The sequence below is a fragment of the Aegilops tauschii genome, chromosome 7, assembly GCF_002575655.3.
Source record: "Aegilops tauschii subsp. strangulata cultivar AL8/78 chromosome 7, Aet v6.0, whole genome shotgun sequence".
In the NCBI taxonomy this organism is placed as follows: Eukaryota; Viridiplantae; Streptophyta; class Magnoliopsida; order Poales; family Poaceae; genus Aegilops; species Aegilops tauschii.
In genome coordinates, this window is record NC_053041.3 from 25,126,903 (window position 1) to 25,145,904 (window position 19,002).

The 19,002-nt window shown below is 44.0% G+C and overlaps 1 pseudogene; it reads left to right on the forward strand.

The window, feature by feature from the left end:
• The first annotated feature begins 11,311 nt into the window (after positions 1-11,311).
• The window catches only part of LOC109746239 (jasmonate-induced oxygenase 4-like), a 46,098-nt pseudogene continuing 38,407 nt past the window's right edge, over positions 11,312-19,002 (forward strand).

Sequence of the window (19,002 nt, forward strand, 5' to 3'; positions counted from 1 at the left end):
GATCTCGATCCCCCTCCATCTCGATCGCTATCCCACCTCGCCAGATCCGGTCCCCCTCGCCGCCGAGCACCCCCCGCACCCTCTACCCCGCTCCATCGGCCGCCGCAGCCGACCCCCCGCACCCTCCCCCGCTCCACCGCCGCCGAGCACCCCCCGCACCCTCTACCCCGCTCCACCGGCCGCCGCCGCTGACCCCCCGCACCCTCCCCCGCTCCACCGGCCGCCGCCGCCGCCCCCGCGCCCCCGCGCCCCCACCACTGCAGCTCCCCCGCGCCGCCGCCCCCGCGCCGACCCGCGAAGCACGTGGCCGCCGGCCTCCCCACGACCAACCGAGGTGCCCAGGAGGACCGCCGTCGTCTTCCTCTTCGACTACGAGGACCCGGACGAGCTCGGACGCCCTCGAGCCATCCCTTCGCCGCCGCCGCCGCCGCGGACCCCGACCCCGACCCTTCCGGCGACCGGCCGCGCCCGCCCAGGTACCTCTCATCCTTCCTCCTTCCTCCCTCCCGAGGTTAAGTCAGTTTCCCCTCTCTACAACTTTGTCTGCCTCCAGAAAATTGAACACCGAACACAAAATTCAGTGATAGTTTCAGAACATCCGGAGTCACAAATCATAAAATAGACTTTGTTGGAATTCGTTGATTGCATGAGAACTGAATTTATGTTAATTAGTCAGAAGTCATAGCATTATGCAAAGAAACTTTGCCGAAATTGGAGCAGCTCTCTTATGAAGTTCTGATGAAGAGCAGCCCTCTCCTCCTTCCTCCTTCCTCCTTCTTGTCCAGCGCCCGCCGCCCCGACAGCATCTCCAGCAGCACCACCCCGCAGTTGTACATTTTTTGCGGTATTCAGGCATTTTAGAGTTAGTTTTATTCATGAGGCAGTACTTTATTTTAATATTTGAAAGGGCCTCTGACAAGACATGTATTGTCAAGCACATCGATGAACTAATCTTTTTATTTATTATAATCTTACAACCAAACATAAGCAGGACAGTGTTGGGTTCAATTTTCACTGGTATTTATTTTGGGGCATCAATGCATTTTAGAGATAGTCTTGATGGATGCAGTGCTTCAATTTAATAATAAGTAAGGAACTCATAGTAGTACATGCATTGTCAAGCACATTGAAGGAACAATCTTTTTTGTGCAGTACAATATCCCAACTAAACACAAGCAGGACAGTGCTGTGGGAATACCAGTTCCATTGAGGATTTCTGACATCAGATTAGTTTAGCAGCCTCATTTTGATACCATTACTTTTCTTGGGGGGCAAATCTCCAGTGTGCTTTTTATTTTCCAAAGGAAAAGAAAATGTGGTGTATAACAAATGTATTATTTGGTGGAAATTGAGATATCATATTAATCATTGACAAATTGGCTTTGAACAAATAATCTTAAATCCATGCATACCTACACAATTCATCTATTTGCTCAAATTTCTCCAAATTTGAATTTTATTGTGTGTTTATGATTTGGAAATATTCTAATTCAAGTTTTGTTGCGTATAACAAAACACAGTCACCTCCAAAGAAAAGCATCAAGGACGGTATCTACAAAAGGATTATCTGTAACGAGGTCGATAAGCTGGTAACTAAGTTCTGTTCTGTAAAATCTCTCGACTTTTTTTTAGCGTTATAAGGGTCCATAAGCAGTGTTGTCATCAGGTCCAGACATAAGCTCCTGTAGTAAGTAGCTTTTGGTTTTGTCTTTGTAAGATAACTGGTTCTTGTAGTTTGCTGTTGGTTTCTCTTAATGGAAATCGGAGGGGTAAACCCTTCCTTGATAAAAATTAAAGTGTTTGGTTTGTCGATTGCAGAACTAAACTTCTCTTTGAGAATGTGTACTCTGTGCTCTTGACATTTGCGCTTAAAGTTCTGAGAAAATCCACATGGTCTTTCATTTCTGTTGCATTGTTTTATCTATATGGTCTTTCATTCCAGAGTTACACTTATATCATATTAATCATTGACAAATCCACATGCTTAATCAATCGAGTAGTAAGTTGTTTAGGCTTGGCCATTTCCACTCATTGTAGATAGATAGAGCTACACTTTTGTTACATTGCGTTATCTTTCTGTAGAGTAGTAATGCTCCACTTCCATTGGTACTACTTGTGATGCTGACAGCAAGTCTGTAATACTGAAATTTTGTCAACTTGTGATGCTGCTGCTGTACCCCGAGAGGCCCTTGAGTTTGCTGGAATGTCGATTAACTTACGTTCCGGCAAATTCGGGTACTCCATATGTCCTATTTTCAGCAAAGGTCATGCTGAAATTTTCCATGAATTTTAGCATGACTTTGCTAAAAATAGGACATATGGGGTACTTGTGACTAATGCATGGGCCGGGGTCTTAGTACTTAATTAAGTAGGAACCACTCATCCTAACCATTTGCTCTCAAAATTACCACTTCACTTCTTACTACTGAAAATCTTAGACCATCTCCATTCACCAATTGCTCAAACAAGTTCGAAGGGCGTGTTTTCACTACACTGTGGATTATCTTATTGGACCCAACAGAGATGATGTAGTTTTGAATTATGAACATAGGAAATGTCGTCATCGGACGACGAAAGTCTCCCGGGGGAGTGCGACTGGTGCCACGACGGTCGAGGTCTGTGCGACAGGCCTCACCTGGACGATGATCGGCGCTTCAGCATTAAGCTCGAGGAGACCTTCGAAGTTGAAACGGTACGCAACGACGACAAGTGTTTTTTTCATAATTAAGCATGACTTCAACTATTTCAACGTGTAATTTCATCTTTTACAATTCGAGTATAGTTTATCCCATGCCATGCAAGACGCTATGTCTTGGAGAGGATGGATTTTGAAGATCATGAAAATTTTGAAACGAAGAAAATTCACCTAAGGACACATCATGATGTGGATTTTGAAGTAAATCTGTATAATGCTGAGAGCGTAACCCATTTTGGTTGCAAAAATTGGGAAGCATTTTGCAAGATGTATGGTTTTGATGAGGGTATGCTTGTCACCATGGATCTTGGTGATCCTGACATCGACCAAGACAATATGGACATTTGGGTCCTTGTTGATACGCCTCCAGTTCTACCGCTATGTGAGTTTCTCAAACATAGTTAATTATTAACTAATTTATATTGTTTATTTCAAAATAGTTGACAACTTATTTCCATTGACAGCTTATTTTGATTGTTCAAAAAATGTGCGGAACATGGTAGACAAAACCCACTACACCGATGGCTCCGAGTTAACTTATCACGAGAAAAATCATCTGGTCGGATTTTGTACTGATCTTGAGAATTACAATATCTACAATCAAACTCCTCAACATTATGGTCAATACATGCCACTAGTGCACGTGTTGAACTACGGTAACTACCATGGAGATACCCTGGTAAGATTTTTTACTATTATGACATCCGTGCATCTTTTGCATACTTCTAAAACTAGTACATCATTGCTAACTATGAAGTTATTACTATGTTTTTCAACAGAGAATCCCTGAGGATTGTGTGCCTCATTTGATGTATCAGAATGACAACCTTCGTGTTTTCAAGTTATATCCAGGTCATCCTACGAATCTCAACTGTCCATACCGGATTTCTAGAAGAAGTGGAGACATGCTAATCAGAGAATGGAAAAAATGTATGGACAGTCGTAAGGAGGTTCTTGGAAGCAAAAGGAAGCGCCGCGCAAGAATTGGAGACAGGATGATCTCCATTCTCCATAATGGAGAGTCAGGGTCTATATTGTTTTATGCTATTTTACCTTAAATAGGGTATTTAGGTCCTGCCTAATACTGATGATCATGTGCTAAGAACAATTAAGTAGGGTTGGTTCGATGACTATCAGGATTATGATTGTATGACTTGTTATTAATAACGAGTAGAAGTTGTATGATGATGATTAGTAGGACTTGTTAGGATTAGTATTACTTTCGACAAACTCGCTACTCGCGGTCTCGAGACTTGTAATGTTCTATCTTTGTTCGGTCTTTTGAATTCGGAGACTAATATGATGAATTGTATTCGGAGACTAATCTTCTATTGTATTCGATGAATCTGCTGTTGCTGTGTGGTGCTGTTTATATTCTGTCTAATAATATATTTTGTAATCTGTGCAAATATCAGAAAAGAAAAAAAAATCCTTAATATACATACTAATGGCGCATCACCCCAACGTGCGCCATTAGTATGCCAAAGGATACTAATGGCGCATCACCCCGCAGTCCGCCATTAGTATGGCAAAGCACATGGGTAAATATGCCCCCCTGGGAGGCATACTAATGGCGCACCGTGGCCTATACTAATGGCGCACTGCCTGGTGCGCCATTAGTATACTAGATACTAATGGCACACCAGTGGTGCGCCATTAGTAAAAAATACTAGTGGCGTGGTACTAGTGGCGCACCAGTAGTGCGCCATTAGTAGGCAAAACTGGTGCGCCACTAGTAGGCCTTTTCCTAGTAGTGACCTGGCAGCAACTCAATCAAAAACTCAATCTCCCTATCTGGCGGCATACCCGGTAACTCCTCCGGAAATACATCGGGATAATCCTTCACCACTGGTACTTCTTCCTGGACAACTCCTGTAAGGGAGTTCACCTGAGTCCTCTTAGGCTTAAGCCTAGATACATACTTGATCCTCTTCTTCTCTAGGGTGGTGAGAAAAATCGATCAACTAGCACAATCAATGTTTCCCTCATACTTGGACATCCAATCCATCCCTAGGATTACATCCAACCCTTGTGACTCTAGTATGATCATATTCGTGGGAAAAACATGTCCCCCTGTGTTCAAAGGCAACCGGAAACATCCCTGACTAGCCATAGACTCGGCTCCTGGGGAACTCACTAGAATGGGTGACTTAAGAGCTATGGTAGGCAACTTATGTTTATCCACAAATCCCCTTGATATGAATGAATGCGATGCACCAGTGTCAAAAAGAATGAGTGCTAGAAATGAATTAACCAAGAACTTACCAATCACTGCGTCAGGCTGCTCATAGACCTCTTCCACATTGACATGATTCACATGCCCCTTAGTGAAAGGATTAGGCTTCTTGCCTCCAGAATTCCCATTTCCATTATGTGCCTCAGGACACTCGTTGGAGTAGTGATCTGTCTTCTTGCACTTGAAGCAGGTGATGTGACTCAGATCTTTCTTCATTGGTGTAGAAGAGTTGACATGCTGCTGATTGCCATTCCCTCCATTGCCATTGACATTTCCATTGCAATGCTTGTGACCATGGTGGTTGTGTCCATTTCCTCCATGCTGAATGTGGTCTCCATGGTTATGATGATTCCCTCCAAACTTGCTAGTGCCTGATCCAGAACTTCCTGAGTACGGGCTATAGCGGGGTTTCTGTTGAACTCCAGAGTTATACTTCCCGTAACCGTACTTCCTCTTACGATTCTCCATCTGCTGGTGCTTGCCTTCGAGAATGGTAGCCTTATCAACCAGCTCCTGATAGTTTGCAAAGGTCGCCACAGTCAACTGAACTCCCAACTCATTGTTCAGTCTCTCCAGAAACTTCTCCTGCTTGGCTGCATCAGTGGCCACGTCCTCTCGGGCATAACGGGCCAACTTACTGAACTCATCAACATACTGAGATACCGTGCATCCTCCCTGGCGCAAGCTGCGGAACTCCTTCTTCTTTAGACTCATGGCTCCAGCTAAGACATGAGCAGTGCGGAACGCCTGCTGGAACTGAGTCCAAGTCACACTCTCTAAGGGGTATGTGGTGGTGTAGTTCTCCCACCAAGCAGCTGCCAGTCCATCCAGTTGGTGGGCGGCAAACTTCACCTTCTCAGCATCATTGCATCCTGTCATGGCCAGCTCCCTTCCTATCTTGCGAAGCCAGTCATCTGCAACGATCGGCTCCATGCTGCTGGAGAACACGGGTGGGTTCAGCCTCAGAAAACGGGTAAGACTGTCAACTGGGGGCGGCGGCGGTGGGTTGTTGTTGTTGTTGTAAATGAGCATCTGCATAAGAGCATTCTGTTGCTGGATCAATTGCGTGAGCTCCGGCGGAAAGTTGAATCCGGGGTCACGTCTTGGAGGCATCTGATGGGTTTAGAGTGGATGAGAAGTTAGAATAGAATAAGGCCTAGTGAGTAAAATCACACTACCCATATGCACATGATAGCAATAAAACTTCAAATCACTCCAATTCAATTCCAGTCAAAGAGGTTCACAAGAACAATCAAACCTAAGGTAAGCCATGTCACAATATTTTACAAGGTCTCACAAATGAATAAAACTAATCGGATAACGAAATCGAATTCCTAAACTCTCATGGTGGTATAAAATCTAACTCTCATCGGATGAGGACTAGTCAACCATGTTGACATCGGGGGTCCTTGCATCACTTTCCGTGTCGTCATCTCCAAGCTCATCATCCTGGTCCTTGTCCTGGCTGACGTAATCTCCATAAGAGTGATCCTCCTGGATGTTTTCTCCCTCATCCAGCTTCTCCTCGGCCTCCTCAAGCTCAAGCTTCAGGTCGTCGAACTTCTCCTGCAGTGCGTCCAGCTCTCCCTCATGCTCGATGCGAGCGTCCTGGAGTTCCTCCTCGAGCTCGGCCTTGCGGGTCATGAGGTTCTTGATGACGATCATGTTGTCAGACAACTCCAGCTCCATCATACGAATGTGATCCTCCATGTCCTGGATATGGGATGCTATCGTCTCGTCCTCAGGGGTACGCACCACATCTCCATTTGCGTCGCGGCGTCCGTACATCATGAAGGAGGTCTTCTTGAGGTCCTCGTCATACTCCTCCCGAATGCGTTCGAGAGCAATGTGAGTAGTGATGCCCCTGCCCAAGCCCCATGTTGCAATATCCAGATGGAACTCAATGGGCTTGGTGCGGTTTCCGAGGATGCGTCCGGGGATATGGGCATCGATCCTCCAACATGTCTCCTCGGACAGGGTGGCTTTGAAGGTTCCAGTGAATGTGGGAAGCCCGATCTTCAGGTGCTTCACGATCTAACAAGTAATGTATTACCATTTAAGATAAACAAAAGCATCACATAACTTTGCACTTCAATTGCACTGCAATGAATAATTATATATAATAGTGCAACTTTCACATATATTTTATAGTATTTATGTGTATCCATTTACACTCAGCCAACATCCCAAAAATATCCACAACAATAAAAATAGTAAAATCAACTAATAAAAAAAGGAAAATCAAAAGAAAAACGCATAGAAACAGAAAACAGAATACATAAAGGGAGAGAAAGAAAGGCTGAGGAGTCAGATGGGCTAGATAGAGGCAGCCCATGAACGAATTGCAAGGGTCCATAAAAAAAATTCAGCCCAAAACATGACAAACCACACAACAGAAAAAAAGAGAGCATGAATCTTACGACAATGAACGGTCAGAAAATCGACTGACCCAAATTCAATTTTCAGGCGACTTAAATCTATATCTGTACCTACTAATAAAGGGGTAAACATTTATTACCTTCGTAATTGCGTCCGTTATTGGTCCGTCGTCGTCCGGTGTCTATGTTTCGTACGTAGTCGTCCGATTTCCTATCTGGTGTCCGACTTTGGACATCACATGGGCCAGGATTTAAATTTCTATTATGGGCCGCTAAAAATAGCTTGATGTGCTAAAATTTTGGACTCCTTTTGAAATTAATAGCCCCACCCTGCTCTTTTAGATAAAATCCTAGCAACTTATATATGTTCCCGAATTGCAAGAATCAAACAAGCCAAGGCCAGAAAGCGAGACCTACCGTATATATCAATCACCAACAAAGAAAAACATCTCTGAGGAAGGCTCACAGAACAGATCCATATAAGACCGATCAAAGAGGAGAAAGGCACATGAAATTAAGTGGGAGGAGAGACGGAGCCGATCTGAGCCAATTTGAAGGAAATAGAGATGGCAACCTGCAACCTACTAGAAAGTGGTTCCAACTAGGAGGAGAGACAGAGTGGTCGTCGGCCATTGGTGTTGGAGCTGGTGCGGCGGTGGACTCGAGCGGGAGGAGAGACAGAGTGGTCGTCGGCCATTGGTGCTGGAGCTGGTGCGGCGGTGGACTCGAGCGGGAGGAGAGACAGAGCCGATCTAAAGAAGCGGAAAAAGGGTACGAGGGTGGCCGTCAGTTGCTGGAGCGACAACGACCTCGAGCGGGCCGGGCCAGCTCCACTACAGAAGAGCCGACCATGGCCGGGTGGAGGGGGGTACCTTCCCTATGGCGCACAGGTGTGTAACCCGCGCCATGGCCGATAGAGGGGGGATCCGGCGACATGCAGGGGTGGGGAGTGCGCGAGACGCGCGGAGGGAAGGATCTCGACGCTGGTCGAGCTGGGGGCGGGATCCCGGAGAAACTGAGGAGATAAAGCTGCAACAATGCAATCCATATTAATTAATCTGCTGATGTGGCATGCTTTTTCACTAGCCATCAATGGACTGATCTACAATGTTGTAACATTTCTATGCTTCCTAAATTTTATCCTGGAAAAATGTGACACTAGCTACACATGCACCGTCATTAATTAACTCACTCATGCTTATTTGAAACTATGTTTAGGGATACCACATCACAATAATACTATTTAAATAAAAGAATATAGTGAACAAAAATAACCTTCTTTATTAACCTAGCTTACTTTCTTAAACAAAGATAATTACAGAAGTTGTTATATCCTACCACGATGATTTGAAGACATTAATAATTTTATGTACGATAGCATTAACTTTACTTAGTGATAATCATCTAAAAGGAGCTAGACAGAATACTTCAAATTTTGAGTCCATAGATTATGTATGTGAGTTCTTTATGACTAATAGATTATCAATAATGTTGAGTTGATGGATTATACACACTCTCACCCTTCCACCATTTCTAGCCTCTCTAGTACCATGCAATTTTCGCCGGTACCATACACGCACCATACACCTTCCTCAAAACAGCAATCATACCTACCTATTATTGCATTTCCATAGCCATTCCGAGATATATTGCCACGCAACTTTCCACCGTTCCGTTTATTATGACACGCTTCTGAAGGAAATATGCCCTAGAGGCAATAATAAAGTTGTTATTTATATTTCCTTATATCATGATTAATGTTTATTATTCATGCTAAAATTGTATTAACTGGCAACTTAGAACATGTGTGAATACATAGACAAACAGAGTGTCCCTAGTATGCCTCTACTTGACTAGCTCGTTAATCAAAGTGAAGGAAATATACCCTAGAGGCAATAATAAAGTTATTATTTATTTCCTTATATCATGATAAATGTTTATTATTCATGCTAGAATTGTATTAACCGGAAACTTAGTACTTGTAGCGACCCGACCCGGTAAGAGTCGAAGTCTCTGTGCTTACCGTGCTAGTCCTTGGATCGACTTGCTAGCACACACAGTACTCGATGAGATAACAGAAATAACACACATCTCTTTATTACATCGATAGTCCAGGAGCAATACATTTATTACAAAATAGGGCATAGAGCCAATAAACAAATATTGCGGAAGCAAAGTAGTAAATGAGTCCAACTCCACGAGCAAGGTTGAGTGTAGAACATCGACCTATCGCACCTTAATCCTCGACGGATATATCTGCAACATGATAAGTTGCAGCCATATTGGTCAGTACATGGAATGTACTGGCAAGTCACATCATAAGTGTAATGAACCTACTTGTACATGCAATTTGGCTGGTAGAAAGCTCTAAGTCTAGTTTTTGCATAAAGCTAGTTTTTCCCTATTAGAAAAGATGTTATTCTACTACTACACATTTGCATAGGATGAGTTGGCAAACCCAACTCCATCCATTCCCAAGTTTCGTTTAAAACCCAACTGTTTAATTAAAGGTGAGGAGATCTCCCGGCATTTCCACTACTAGATGCTCAACTTGTCCGTAACCGGGAACACGGCTAATCGATTAGGTTGACACTCTGCAGAGGTTGCGCACTTTTCCCCACAAGACTCGATCACCTCCATGATCGGAAGATCGAGACATAGTCTTTCGAAAATGTTCCCCCTTAACCCACGGATAGGCCGGTACACCTACATCATTCTACATCTGCTAGCCCATCCCGGAAGGGGCCACACTAACTACTCAACTAAGCCAGAGCCCATATTGGCTTGTGGCTGCACACGTAAGCATCTAGACATGAGAATACGATTGATCTCTTTAAGCCTGAGCGGACGGTCCACTAGTGGTGCACCACCATGGATTACCCATGCGTGCCCCACTGTGCTTCGCCACCATTCCAACAAGTTTCCGCCCAGGTAGTTCATTAATTATCTTAGGTCCTATTTACAACATTGTCACTCATACTTTACAATGATCACTCCCCAATCCATGTCTACTTAGCGAAGCAACATAATGTAAAATGATGGCGACAATGTTATAAGGTTCAGACCTACCTCAATGAACTACTGGGTGAAAAGCATAGTCATACGACATCAATTCCTACCATGCAGTCCTACCGCAAAGAACTAAGTGCATAATAAAAACATAGGTAATGAAACATGATCAAGATGCAACTTGCCTTGGTACTGCTGGTTGAATTCTAAAGACTGATAATATTCTACTTCGCACTCCGGGCAATCTATCGCAAAGAAGATAAACAAACATAAGCAAACATTTCAGAGAACCAAGAAGAACATGCAAAGCAAAAAGTCTCGGAAAAACCAAATAAACAAACAACACACTTAACTAGCACAAAAAAAATTCTAAGTGCAAAACCACATGGGCCTATGGTTCAAGAAGTGATGTGAACTATAGTGCATACTATGCATACTAGTAAAAATATTAATGGAGAGATTCTAGTGTGTGAAACTTATTGTGACAAAGGTCCAGGTGATAGGGTTTGGCTACGGTGACAAAGTGCAAGAAGAATCAACTTAATCGGAGCTTCGGTTTGGGAAATATGGTTATTTGAACTTCGAATTCGAATCTGAATAAATTCAAATTTGAATCGGACAAAAGTGTACAGAAAGGATACCCCTGGATAGATCTAAACATGACGAAGAATTTGCCGCTGGTTTCATCGAGTTTGGATCTACGGTTAAAAAGTTGTGGCTACTCGAAGTTCAGGGACTAATCAGCTAATTACAGGGACTAAACAGAGAAGAAAACTATCGCAAGCAAGTCCCTGGCAACGTGGCGGCTCCTGGCTGACCGAGCAGCGTCTGCTGTGGAGGCTATACGGCGAACGGCCGCTAAATAAGAAAAAAAACAACGGCGGCGGCTAACTAAAGAAAAACCGACGCTCAATTTAAATAAAACCACACACTCTAAGGGAACCGCGTACCTCTTCGCAAAAAAAAACGAACCTAATCTAATCTGGACCATCGATGATCGATCTAACGGGCGGGAGTGGGGCGGCGGCTTACAGCGGCTGGCGACGTCGGCGACGAGCAGAGGACGGCGGCGCGGCGTCGGGCGGTGGTGGGGCAGCAGCTACGGCGGTCCTCGGTGTCGGGGAGGAAGACGGGGAGGTGCGGCGCGGCTTGGGCGTCCGGATGGTGGCGTCAGGGCTCCTCAGGGGCGTCGGGGATCGGCGAGGCGAAGGCGGCGGCACTCCGTGGGCTCCGGCGAGGTCGGGCGTCGTCGGGGCGTCGTCTCCAGCGGGACCTAGGCTCGGGGTCGCACGATTGACGAAGGAACAAGGGCTCGGGGTGGTTTACTGGCAGCAGAATGCTCCGGGAGGTCCGTTTGGCCGGCGAGATCCAAGCGGCGACTGCGGGCGGTAGGAGCGGCGTGGGAAGAAGTGGGACGGCGAGGATGGAAGAGGGGGTTCGGGGGCATTTATAGGCGCGGTCAGGAGGCGCGGCTGCCGTGGAAAAGCATTATCCGAGCGCGTGGCGGCCGGCGGTTGCGGGCGGCGAGGCGCGGATGTTTATCCCGCGGGCTGCGGGACGTTGGGGACGAGCTGATGAGCGGGGCCCGTCTGGCAGTGGCAGCGGCGGTAACGAGCGAGAGGGAGCGCGGGCGGTCGACCGGGCGGAAGGCGTCGGGCGCTGGGGTGCTGGGGCGGTGGCCTTGGGCCAAATGGCCAGCTGGGCCGGTTGGGGCGCTCCTGGGCCGAACCCAGTTTCGGGCCAGGATGCGGTGAGTGCGTGCGTGCGTTTTTTTTAACCGAAGACTAAAGTGGCCCTAAACAATTCAAATGAATTAATAAAAACACCACAATAATTTCTAAAATAACTATACAATATTTAGAACCTAATGAACATTAACTTAAGCACAGAACATTTTGAAAATATTTTCCTAATGCAATTGATGCACTTTTTGCAAATAAAATAAATACCAATAAACTCCAAAACTTCAAATAATATTCAACATAAAATTTCCCACTCTTTTATATTTTGAGGAAGTCATCTTATCCCCTCTCATTTGTTTTTCTCGAGTGGAAAAATATTATTTAAATATTTCAAAAACTCCAAAATGCAAAGAAATATGATATGCATTGAATGATTCTATTAACATCCAAATTTAATAAAAATTGGGATGTTACAGTACATGTGTGCCCATTGTCTTGTTTTGGCTTGGAAGTCTCCTCAAAATAAGGCAAGTGAGTCAACGATCTCTGTAAGAGGAATTGGAAGATGGGGGGTTCCATGCCGCACTGAGATGAAAGGCTGTCTTGGACGTGCGGCCCCTTATCCCTATCCCTTTGTTGATGAATCCCATGCAACGCGCCCTTGCTTGGATGAGAAAATGTCATAAGGGCGACTCGTTTCACTTGATTCGTTTCGTCACACCCGCACTATTCCTAAATTTCTTTTCTGTTTCTATTTTGAAAAAAAGGTCGAACTCATTTCGTATAGAAAGAAAGATGTGTCGGGTTACATGTGTGAATACATAGACAAACAGAGTGTCCCTAGTATGCCTCTACTAGAACTAGCTCGTTAATCAAAGTTGGTTAAGTTTCCTAACCATAGAAATGTGTTGTCATTTGATGAACGGGATCACATCATTAGAGAATGATGTGATGGACAAGACCCATCCGTTAGCTTAGCACTATGATCATTTAGTTTATTGTTATTGCTTTCTTCATGACTTATACATGTTCCTATGACTATGTGATTATGCAACTCCCGAATACCGGAGGAACACTTTGTGTGCTATCAAAAGTCACAACGCAACTGGGTGATTATAAAGATGCTCTATAGGTGTCTCCGATGGTGTTTGTTGAGTTGGCATAGATCGAGATTAGGATTTGTCACTCCGATTGTCGGAGAGGTATCTTTGGGCCCTCTCCGTAATGCACATCACTATAACCCTTTCAAGCAATGTGACTAATGAGTTAGTTGCGGGATGATGCATTACGGAACGAGTAAAGAGACTTGCCGGTAACGAGATTGAACTAGGTATGATGATACCGACGGTCGAATCTCGGGCAAGTAACATACCGATGACAAAGGGAACAATGTATGTTGTTATGCGGTTTGACCGATAAAGATCTTCGTAGAATATGTAGGAGCCAATATGAGCATCCAGGTTCCGCTATTGGTTATTGACCGGAGATGTGTCTCGATCATGTCTACATAGTTCTCGAACCCGTAGGGTCCGCATGCTTAATGTTCGATGACGATTTGTATTATGATTTATGTGATTTGATGACCGAAGTTTGTTCGGAGTCCCGGATGAGATCACGGACATGACGAGGAGTCTCGAAATGTTTGAAACGTAAAGATCGATATATTGGAAGGCTATATTCAGACATCGGAAAGGTTCTGAGTGGTTCGGGTATTTTTCGGAGTACCAGAGAGTTACGGGAATTCGCCGGGGGAAGTATTGGGCCTTTATGGGCCTTAGTGGAATGGAGAGAAGGGCCACAAGGGGAGGACGCCCCCCCATGGCCTGGTCCGAATTGGACTAGGGAGGGGGCGGCGCCCCCCTCTTTCCTTATCCCTCTCCTACTCCTTCCCTCTCTCCCCTCTTGGAAAAGAATCCTAGTTGGACTCCCCCTATAGGCGCACCCCTCCTAGGCCGGCCTCCTCTTCCTCCCTCCTTTATATACGTGGCCAGGGGGCACCCCAATAGCACAACAGACAATCTCTTAGTCGTGTGCAGTGCCCCCCTCCACAGTTACATACCTCGGTCATATCGTCATAGTGCTTAGGCGAAGCCCTGCGTCGGTAACTTCATCATCACCATCACCACGCCGTCGTGCTGACGGAACTCTCCCTCGGCCTCAACTAGATCAAGAGTTCGAGGTACGTCACCGAGCTGAACGTGTGCTGAACGCGGAGGTGCCGTACGTTCGCTGCTTGGATCGGTTGGATCGCGAAGACGTTCGACTACATCAACCGCGTTACTAAACGCTTCTGCTTTCAGTCTACGAGGGTACGTGGACACACTCTCCCCGCTCGTTGGTATGCTTCTCCTAGATAGATCTTGCATGATTGTAGGAATTTTTTTGAAATACTACGTTCCCCAACAGTGGCATCCGAGCCAGGTCTATGCGTAGATGTTATATGCACGAGTAGATCACAAAGAGTTGTGGGCGATAATAGTCATACTGCTTACCAGCATGTCATATTTTGATTCGGCGGTATTGTTGGATGAAGCGGCCCAGGCCGACATTACATGACCGCGTTCATGAGACTGGTTCTACCGCCGTGCTTCGCACACATGTGGCTAGTGGGTGTCTGTTTCTCCAACTTTAGTTGAATCGAGTGTGACTACGCTCGGTCCTTGTTGAAGGTTAAAACAACACACTTGATGAAAAATCGTTGTGGTTTTGATGCGTAGGTAAGAACGGTTCTTGCTAAGCTCGTAGCAGCCACGTAAAACTTGCAACAACAAAGTAGAGGACGTCTAACTTGTTTTTGCAGGGCTTGTTGTGATGTGATATGGTCAAGACGTGATGAGATATAAATTGTTGTATGAGATGATCATGTTTTGTTAAAGTTATTGGCAACTAGCAGGAGCCTTATGGTTGTCTATTTATTGCATAAGATGCAAGCGCCATATAATTGCTTTACTTTATCGCTATGCGATAGCAATAGTTGCAAAAGCAATAGTTGGTGAGACGACCATGTGACGACACGTTGATAAAGATCAAGATGATGGAGATCATGGTGTCATGCCGGTGACGATGGAGATCATGACGGTACTTTGGAGATGGAGATCAAAGGCACAAGATGATGATGGCCATATCATGTCACATATTTTGATTGCATATGATGTCTATCTTTTATGCATCTTATTTTGCTTAGTACGACGGTAGCATTATGAGATGTTCCCTTATTAAAATTTCAAGGTATAAGTGTTCTCCCTGAGTATGCACCGTTGCGGCAGTTCTTCGTGCTGAGACACCACGTGATGATCGGGTGTGATAAGCTCTATGTTCACATACAACAGGTGCAAGCCAGTTTTCCACATGCAGAATACTTGGGTTAAACTTGACGAGCCTAGCATATGCAGATATGGCCTCGGAACACTGAGACCGAAAGGTCGAACGCGAATCATATAGTAGATATGATCAACAAAGTGATGTTCACCATTGAAAGCTACTCCATCTCACGTGATGATCAGACATGGTTTAGTTGATATGGATCACGTGATCACTTAGATGATTAGAGGGATGTCTATCTAAGTGGGAGTTTTTAAGTAATATGATGAATTGAACTTTAATTTATCATGAACTTAGTCCTGATAGTATTTGCAGAACTATGTTGTAGATCAATAGCTCACGATGTAGCTCCCCGTTTATTTTTGATATGTTCCTAGATAAAAACTATGTTGAAAGATAATTGTAGCAAATGATGCAGAGTCCGTGATCTGAGGATTATCCTCATTGCTGCACAGAAGATTTATGTCCTTGATGCACCGCTAGGTGACGGACCTATTGCATGAGCAAATGCAGACGATATGAACATTTGGCAAGCTCGGTATGATAACTACTTGATAGTTTAGCGCACCATGCTTTACGGCTTAGAACCGGGACATCAAAACGTTTTGAACGCCACGGAGCATATAAGATGTTCCAAGAGCTGAAATTGGTATTTCAGACTCATGCCCGAGTCGAGAGGTATGAGACCTCTGAGAAGTACTTTGCCTACTAGATGGAGGAGGATAGCTCAACCAGTGAGCATGTGCTCAGATTGTCTGAGTACTACAATCGCTTGAATCAAGTGGGAGTTAATCTTCCAGATAAAATAGTGATTGACAGAGTTCTCTAGCCACTATCACCAAGTTACTAGAACCTCGTGATGAACTATAATATGCAAGGGATGACGAAAATGATTACCCGAGCACTTCGCAATGCTAAAATCGGCGAAGGCAGAAATCAAGAAAAGCATCAAGTGTTGATGGTTGACAATACCACTAGTTTCAAGTAAAAGGGCAAGGGAAAGAAAGGGAACTTCAAGAAGAATGGCAAGCAAGTTTCCACTCCCATGAAGAAGCCAAAAGCTAGACCCAAGCCTGAAACTGAGTGCTTCTACTTCAAAGGAAATGATCACTGGAAGCGGAACTGCCCCAAGTATTTGGCGGATAAGAAGGATGGCAAAGTGAAGAAAAGTATATATGATATAGATGTTATTGATGTGTACTTAAGTAGTGTTCATAGTAGCCCTGGGTATTTGATACTAATTCAGTTGCTATGATTAGTAACTCGAAATAGGAGTTACAAAATGAACAAAGACTAGTTGAGGGCAAGGTGAAGATGTCTGTTGAAAGTGATTCCAAGGTTGATAAGATCACCATCGCACACTCCCTTTACCTTCGGGATTAGTATTGAACCTAAAACAAATGTTATTTGGTGTTTGCGTTGAGCATAATATGATTGGATCATGTTTATTGCAATACGGTTATTCACTTAGTCAAAGAATAATTGCTATTCTGTTTATATGAATAAAACCTTCTGTGGTCATACACCCAAGGTGAATGGTTTATTGAATCTTGATCGTGGTGATACACATATTCATAATATTGATGCCAAAAGATGCAAAGTTGATAATCATAGCGCAACATATTTGTGGCACTGCCGTTTAGGTCATATTGGTGTAAAGCGCATGAAGAAACTTCATGCTGGTGGGCTTTTGGAATCACTTGATTATGAATCACTTGATGCTTGCGAACCATGCCTCATGGGCAAGATGACTAAGACTCCGTTCTCCAGAACAATGGAGTGAGCCACTGACTTATTGGAAATAATACATATAGATGTATGCGGTCCGATGAGTGTTGAGGATCGCGGCGGGTATCGTTATTTTCTGACCTACACAGATGATTTGAGCAGATATGGGTATATCTACTTAATGAAACACAAGTCTGAAAAATTTGAAAAGTTCAAAGAATTTCAAAGTGAAGTTGAGAATCATCGTAACAAGAAAATAAAGTTTCTACGATCTGATCGCGGAGGCGAATATTTGAGTTACGAGTTTGGCCTTCATTTGAAACAATGTTGAATAGTTTCGCAACTCACGCCACTTGGAACACCATAGCGTAATGGTGTGTCTGAACGTCGTAATCGTACCTTATTAGATATGGTGCGATCTATGATGTCTCTTACCAATTTACCACCATCGTTTTGGGGTTATGCATTAGAGACAGCTGCATTCACGTTAAATAGGGCACCGTCTAAAAATCCCTTGAGACGACACCGTATGAACTGTGGTTTAGCAAGAAACCTAAGCTGTTGTTTCTTAAAGTTTGAGGTTGCGATGCTTATGTGAAAAAGCTTCAACCTGATAAGCTCGAACCCAAATCGGGGAAGTGTGTCTTCATAGGATACCCAAAAGAAACTATTGGGTGCACCTTCTATCACAGATCCGAAGGCAAGATCTTTGTTGCTAAGAATGGATCCTTTCTAGAGAAGGAGTTTCTCTGGAAAGAAGTGAGTGGGAGGAATGTAGAACTTGATGAGGTAATTGTACCTTCTCCCGAATTGGAAAGTAGTTCATCACAAAAAGCAGTTCCAGTGATTCCTACACCAATTAGTGAGGAAGCTAATGATGATAACCATGAAACTTCAGATCAAGTTACTACTGAACCTCGTAGGTCAACCAGAGTACGGTCCGCACCAGAGTGGTACGGTAATCCTGTTTTGCAAGTCATGTTACTAGATCATGACGAACCTACGAACTATGAGGAAGCGATGATGAGCCCAGATTCCGCAAAATGGCTTGAGGCCATGAAATCTGAGATGGGATTCATGTATGAAGAACAAAGTGTGGACTTTGGTTGAATTGCGCGATGATCGGCAAGCCATTGAGAATAAATGAATCTTCAAGAGGAAGATGGACGCTGATAGTAGTGTTACTATCTACAAAGCTCGAATTGGCGAAAAACAGTTTTCGACAAGTTCAAAGTGTTGATTACGATGAGATTTTCTCACTCGTAGCGATGCTTAACTCTGTCCGAATCATGTTAGAAATTACCACATTTTGTGAAATCTGGCAAATGGATGTCAAAACTACATTCCTTATTGCAAAAATCTACGAGTCATCAAAAACCAAGCATTACGCGCATGCTCCTAGGGGGATAGATTGGTAGGAAAAGACCATCGCTCGTCCCCGACCGCCACTCATAAGGATGACAATCAAGGAACACCTCATGTTTCAAATTTGTCACACAACGTTTAACATACGTGCATACTATGGTACTTGCAAACTTCAGCACAAGTATTTCTCAAATTCATAATTACTCAACTCGCACAACTCTAATATTACCTTCTACATATCTCAAAACAATCATCAAGTATCAAACTTCTCATAGTATTCAATGCACTCTATATGAAAGTTTTTATTATACCCATCTTGAATGCCTATCATATTAGGACTAGTTTCATAACCAAATAAAATTACCATGCTGTTTAGGACTCTCAAAATAATATAAGTGAAGCATGAGAGTTCATCTATTTCTACAAAATAAAACCACCGTCGTGCTCTAAAAGGATATCAGTGAAGCACTAGAGAAAATGACAAACTACTCCGAAAGATATAAGTGAAGATCAATGAGTAGTCGAATAATTATGCAACTATGTGAAGACTCTCTAACATTTATGAATTTCATATCTTGGTAAATTATT